Genomic DNA, 7,322 nt, shown 5'->3' on the forward strand with positions numbered 1-7,322 from the left:
CAAGTGTCAATCAATTTAGTCAACAACCCAAAGGTCGGATTCACAATTGATTGATCTTACGTACAACCTGTGATATTTCAATTATATAAACAAATATAATGCGGAAAAGAAATAACACAGACACCAGAAATTTTGTTAACAAGGAAACCGCAAATGGAGAAAAACCCCGGGACCTAATCCAGAATAAACACACACTGATTATAAGCTGTTACACCAATTTCCTACTACCTATTCGGACTAGATGTAATACCTCCTTCAGCTGTATTCAAACACTTATAAAACTCCTAGCAGAACACCGATTCTCTTTAGGAATTCTTCTCGTAAATATTCTAGCAGAACCCAAGGCTCTCTTTAGAAGATACAACAACACGATTAATACGATTCGATCTTTTGTTTGCACAAAACACATATTTGATTTCCCTTTAGATGTAAATCAAGGTTTTGGAAATCTTGCATTTATTTTGATAAAAACAATTACTAGGTAAAAGTAATATCAAAACAAACTTGTAGATTAAGGATTATTATACTCTTCAATAAAGGAAGAGAAACCTAATGATTCTACAACAAGAACAACTAGAATAAATATAGAGATATCTTGTTTAAAACTCCTTAAGGTTTTTTACGAAATACCTTAATCGAAGTTTTCCTTTTAGTTTCCGGTTTCGACTAACAAGTATTGGTATACGATCGGAAACTGAAATCTATCAAAACCTAGGGTTTATGATCAACAACTCTTGAATGGTTTTATATCAGAAGAGAAAACCTTAGAATAGACAAGAGGTGAAAAACCTATTTATACAAGTCAGGATTGTTTGCAGCTTTAAGAGAAATCACCTCTTTTCTAGATGCATGTTCATTATCAAAGATCTTTAAATTTCCAACAAGAGTATTTCTGGAGAGTGTAGAAAAATCGTTTGCTTCTTCAACGACATGTTCCTAAGACACGTATCTTGATGGTAGAGACCTGAGAATTTTTCACACAATAACTTTCTCCAGAATAGTTCTTCCTAATGAATATGAGGAGTTAACTATTTGAGAAAGTCTTTGGTTAAACTCATCAAAGGTTTCATCATCAGACATGCGAAGGTTTTCCTGGTCAGAAGCTAGATTTTGAAGCCTTGCTTCTTTCTCTGCGGCATTTCCTTTGAATACAATTTCTAAGATATCCCAAGCATCTTTAGGCTTATTGCACGTTGTCACGTGATGCTGAATATCTGGGGTAATGGCATGGATGATAGCATTTAATACATCAGAGTTTTGCTTTGCAGCAAGAATCTCAAGATCATCGTAATCACCAATGATTGCTACAAACACCTTTGCAATAGTTACACCGTCTACTGTAACTAATGGAGTATTATAGTCATTAACAATACGAACCCATGATTGAAAATCTCGCGCTTGAATAAAAGCACGCATAGCAAATTTCCACCATAATAGTTCGTTCCATCAAAGGCTGGCGGTACGTGTATAGAGATAACACTTTTGTCCATAGATTCAGATTGCTACAAACACATACTTATGAGGTATTAACGTATTTGCCTGCTCTGATACCAATTGAAAAAGTGGGGGTCTAACAACCACACCCAATAATTCGTTTGGCAATATGTATGGACTAACTCTAATATACTTTCAAGAGAATCAACTAGACAGTCAGACTCAATCTTAAGAAAAGTATATCAAAGAGTTATATCTCAATTTCTCAATTCAATCCGCAATCAAACAAATAGGTATATGTGATCCCGATTGAATATAAGAAATAACTTGGATGGTATCAAAAACCAATATCCAAGTGTCAATCAATTTATTCAACAACCCAAAGGTCGGATTCACAATTGATTGATCTTACGTACAACCTGTGATATTTCAATTATATAAACAAATATAATGCGGAAAAGAAATAACACAGACACCAGAAATTTTGTTAACAAGGAATCCGCAAATGGAGAAAAACCCGGGACCTAGTCCAGAATAAACACACACTGATTATAAGATGTTACACCAATTTCCTACTACCTATTCGGACTAGATGTAATACCTCTTTCAGCTGTATTCAAACACTTATAAAACTCCTAGCAGAACACCGATTCTCTTTAGGAATTCTTCTCGTAAATATTCTAGCAGAACCCAAGGCTCTCTTTAAAAGATACAACAACACGATTCGATCTTTTGTTTGCACAAAACACATATTTGATTTCCCTTTAGATGTAAATCAAGGTTTTGGAAATCTTGTATTTATTTTCATAAAAACAATTACTAGGTAAAAGTAATATCAAAACAACTTGTAGATTAGGGATTAGTAGTACTCTTCAATAAAGGAAGAGAAACCTAATGATTCTACAACAAGAACAACTAGAATAAATCTAGAGATATCTTGTTTAAAACTTCTTAAGGTTTTTTACGAGATACCTTAATCAAAGTTTTCCTTCTAGATTCCGATTTCGACTAACAAGTGTTGGTATACGATTGGAAACTGAAATCTATCCAAACCTAGAGTTTATGATCAACAACTCTTGAATGGTTTTATATCACAAGAGAAAACCTTAGAATAGACAAGAGGTGAAAAACCTAGATTAAAAGTTGTATAATCAATCACGAAGATTAATCCAACTCGGCTTTGTGATCCCCAATACAAAGACTTTTATCTCACTCTTGTTCACGAAGAACATAAGACATGGAAAACAACCTTATGAAGCTTACACCAATTTTACAAAGGGGATGAAAACGTGTAGCACTCATGAGCCCGTTATTTATAGTGAACAATAACTTGGAAGCTATTTCCCTTTTTCAAGACTCTCCTAATTTTGGGAGTCTTTCCTAAGTTACAAATAATTAAATAATTAATTAATTAGAAAATAGTGTATTTATGTGAATAAATCACATTTTAACTTAGGTAGGAATTAAAAGTTATCACAAACACTTTAATATAGTAATCAAATATGTTTGAATTAATAGCCATCTTGCCTAGATAAGGAAACATAACCAATTTGACTAAAAAAGACTTCTAGTCACGTAATTGGGCCCAAGTCCGCGAACCGTTACAAACAGTCCATGGATTGTTTCCTACTAACGAACTGTAACATTTACAGCAACACTTATAACTGTTACTTTAATAAATCACTCATAACTTCATCGTTACATCTCGAAATTGAGTGTTTCTTGGCTCGTTGAATTTGTAAGCTCATTCACTATAACATATGAAGCTTTCCAGGATAAAGGTTATTGTCACCAAGGTCGTGAATTAAATAACCTCAAGTATATATACATAAGCATACATTTACCGTCATAGGAATTGTTCCATAGAGTGTGCATTTATCTTGATAGATAAGAAAGATAGAATTGAACAAGAATCTAAATGAAATCAATCACATACCTTTGTGGATTAAGTATTTGTTGATGTCTTATTATAGTCTTCAATCTTCATCCTTTAAGGATAGCTTCGATTCGATCTTCTTAGACCTAATCTAGTCCGAAACTATCTTTAGTATGCTAAATAAAGAATGCATTTTGGCAACTAAAATTGACAACTAACTTGACATACCAACGCTAGTGGATTCAACCGAGCAATGCTCTAACAATCTCCCCCTTTATCAATTTTAGTGACAAAACCATTTTACATATGGCTTGTACCTGTTAAAAGAAAAATCGACATGCTTGATTTCCTTGGTTCTTCAACTCTGCGTGTGTTCATCCTGTACTTGTTGAAGATCCATCATAGTATTATTACACAACATCAAAGTTTCATTTTATCATAACTTTGACAATAATACTGCGGTGATATGTATCACTCCCCCTTAGTCAATACTCTATCTCAACATGAAAATCACTCCCCCTTACATAATGATACGTAAACCATATGTATTTGTAGTGTGAACTACACATTAATTCTCCCCCTTTTTGTCAATATAAATTGGCAAAGGTACGAAAACTAGTGAGACCCTCATGAAATTTTCACGGAGACACTTCATGACCAAAAGAAGAAAACATATCAACTTTGTTTCGACGCTATCATAGAGTCGAAACTTAGTGACCTTATCAAGGAGTTTATTAAGATACAAGTTAACCCTTACATGTTCCACAACCTCTTCTACCCTCAAAGATATAGCAATTAAGCACAAGTTTAATTAAGAAATCTCTCACATATTGGATTCTAGAAATCCTACAAGGAGATACGATTTAAGAACCAATCATTGAAAGTATCTCATGAGATCGTGTTACTAAAAAGTTTATAACTATCTCATGGTAACAATACTCAATATGTAATCATGAAGATCAAGTATTGTGATCATCTTTTCTAAGATACAAACTCGTATAAACAAGAATTGATATGCTTAGAAGGAAGAAAACCCTTTCCACAAGGATTTACACCAAGAATGGTTACCATAAGTGTATGCAAAAGTTTCTTTGACAATAAAAACCAACATCCAATGGATTTGATTATTGCTTCTAGCCTGTTATACTTAAGAATTTTAATCACAAATCATGTTAGGTAATTAAGAATCATACACGTGGTATTTAGCCATATTCATCTTAATCATAACCAGTTCAAATGACTCAAGAGAACTAGTTAGATAGTTGTTCAATTGCTTAGATCCAATAGAAGTATACAAGACACAATTCAAAAAATAATGATTTGATTCACTCGAATCAATTCATGAACTTTATAGCCACGGTTTTCAAGTATGCATTCCTTAGTTTATATAACACTACAAGAAACTTAATATGTTGCAGCACCCAATGATTATGGCAAAAACCCCTACTAGTGTCGCGAGAACCTATGTATCAAGAAGTCTATTGCTTCACCCAATCTTTATTGGTGCAGCAACAGATTATGCTTTTTTGCCACACTCTTTTCATATTGTTTCTACAACTATATGGCAAAAGTTTTATTTTGCAGCAGTAAATTGTAACTTTTAGCTGCAGCTAAAAAGTATTGTGGCTAGAAATTTGCTTTTGCAACACCTATATTGAAGGTGCGGCAATATATGGTGTAGCAATAGCTATACTTTCTTGTAGTGTAAGTTTAAGTTCACGAATAATCGTTTTTAGAAAATAACCAACTTAAGTACGCGGACTTAAGTACCCGGAATAAGTTTGTTTTCAATTCACAAACTCCAGCAGATTTTCAAGGGACGTGAACTTCCGAAGGTGCGCGTACTGGTACGCGGACTTTAGTTCCGGTTTTTCCTGATCAACAAAGTATGCATACTTTGGTTCAAGGAATAAGGACTTATTACACATGTATGAGTTATCACACAATGTTTATATCCAAAAATGGTTATATATTCTAAACTCTCATTTCAGTCATTGAAACATTCTTAGAAGACGTTACATAGTTGTTATTCACAAACCATTTTTCGTCAAAACCATTTTCAAGTAATTGAAACATAATATGACTTTCGTCACTAGAAAAGATGAACTTGGACAAAGCAAAAGCTTACCAACATATATTTCGAGAAATATGTAAGCGAGTTAAACTCAGCTCGAGACAATAAATTGTTACACATATTCAAAAATTACCCAAGATAATATGTGCGCCCCAATTCTTTTGCAATCCTCACCGCATTTACAAGGGCTTCTTGGTGAGGATGCACTTCTAACACAATCAGGTTGTGTTGAGGTGAACAAAATCTTGCTCACCACAGGTATTCAAAACAAAATCATGCATAGACTCTAGGCATTTAACAACTTCCTTGAAACTTTCAATAACTATTCCATACCTCTTTAAGATGTTATCCCTTGTCGAACTCTTGTCTGGGAGATCCTTCTTAATAGTACTCGTTGCTTTATTGATCTTCTTTGGTACCCATTTCTGAGTAGCTTTAGGAGCAACGTATTTCTTTTTCTCCCAACCATAATTATGAAACTTCTTTGAGGGAATACTAGAAGAACTGAAATTATGAGACTCAATTTTTCTCCAGTTTGGAACATCAGATCTTGTCATCTTAACAAAATTAGATCTGGTTTTATCTCGTTTAAGAAATCTGCAATTCCTTTGCAAGTGACCTGGTTTTCCACAATAAAAACAATGTTTAGTAAAATGGAAAAAGTTATGTTTAGTATTACCTGAATGTGTATGTGCTTGATTTGGAGCTTGACGGAATTTCCTCTTTTTGTCATCGGCACTTTGTAGTGATACTTTACTTTTGTCAACCGTGGAAGGTTTTGGTTGAGAAGAATCTTTAGCTTTGAAAAATTTTACCTCTTTGAAAATACTAGGAGCGTTTATTCCTTCATAGCCCAACCCTCGTGTATCACGATGAATTCTACATGCTCCCAATATTGAGGTTAATTTATCTGAGCTGCTATTTCTAGACAAACTCTCTTTTAAGCTCGAGTTTTCTTCTTCCAACCTTTTGACCTTTTCAAGCGCAATAACTAGATCATTCTTGGATGATTCATATTGAACTTTGAGATCTTCTCGTTCCGAATCAAATAACAAGTTCATCTCAATGTTCTCCAAGTTATCTAGCTTTGCTTGAAGAGCAATTTCCAGATCTCGACCTTCGACAATTTCTTCTTTAAGCTTTCGTATTTCATTGAGATAATCTCTTGCACCAATAAAATCAAGTTGGTCTTGCAAGTCTTTATTCCGACTACGAAGTCTGTTATATTTAACTTTCTTACTGAAAATAGTGCTTTCAACTTCCGTGAGTTTCTGATGACATTCTTTAAGAAGATTATTAGCAACTGGATCAACATGGAGCAATTCTTCGTCAGAATCAGAATCAGTATCCGAAAGAAATTTTCCAGAAGCTAATGCAACCTCGCCTGCATACTCTTGGTGATCATACTCAGGTCCATCATCAAGAGTATGCAAAGCTGCTGCATATGCCGATTGTCTACGACTCCAGCTAGGACATACTGAAGACAAGTGCTCGAAACCACGACAGTTATAGCATTGTACATCATTACTAGGAGATGTTATAACTTTAGAAAAACTCTTTTTCCAGTCTCTCAAGAGTTTTCTAAATTGTCGCGGAGTAACATCCTTAGTATCTGGCGAACCAGATTTATCCTTAGAGGATTCAGAATTGTTTGCAGCTTTAAGAGAAATCACCTCTTTTCCAGATGCGTGTTCATTATCAAAGATCTTTAACTTTCCAACAAGAGTATTTCTGGAGAGTGTAGAAAAATCGTTTGCTTCTTCAATGGCATGTTCCTTAGACTCGTATCTTGGTGGTAGAGACCTGAGAATTTTGCATACAATAACTTTCTCCAGAATAGTTCTTCCTAATGAATATGAGGAGTTAACTATTTGAGAAAGTCTTTGGTTAAACTCATAAAAGGTTTCATCATCAGACATGCGAAGGTTTTCCCAGTCA

The sequence above is a fragment of the Papaver somniferum genome, chromosome 5 (assembly GCF_003573695.1).
Source record: "Papaver somniferum cultivar HN1 chromosome 5, ASM357369v1, whole genome shotgun sequence".
NCBI classification, from domain to species: domain Eukaryota; kingdom Viridiplantae; phylum Streptophyta; class Magnoliopsida; order Ranunculales; family Papaveraceae; genus Papaver; species Papaver somniferum.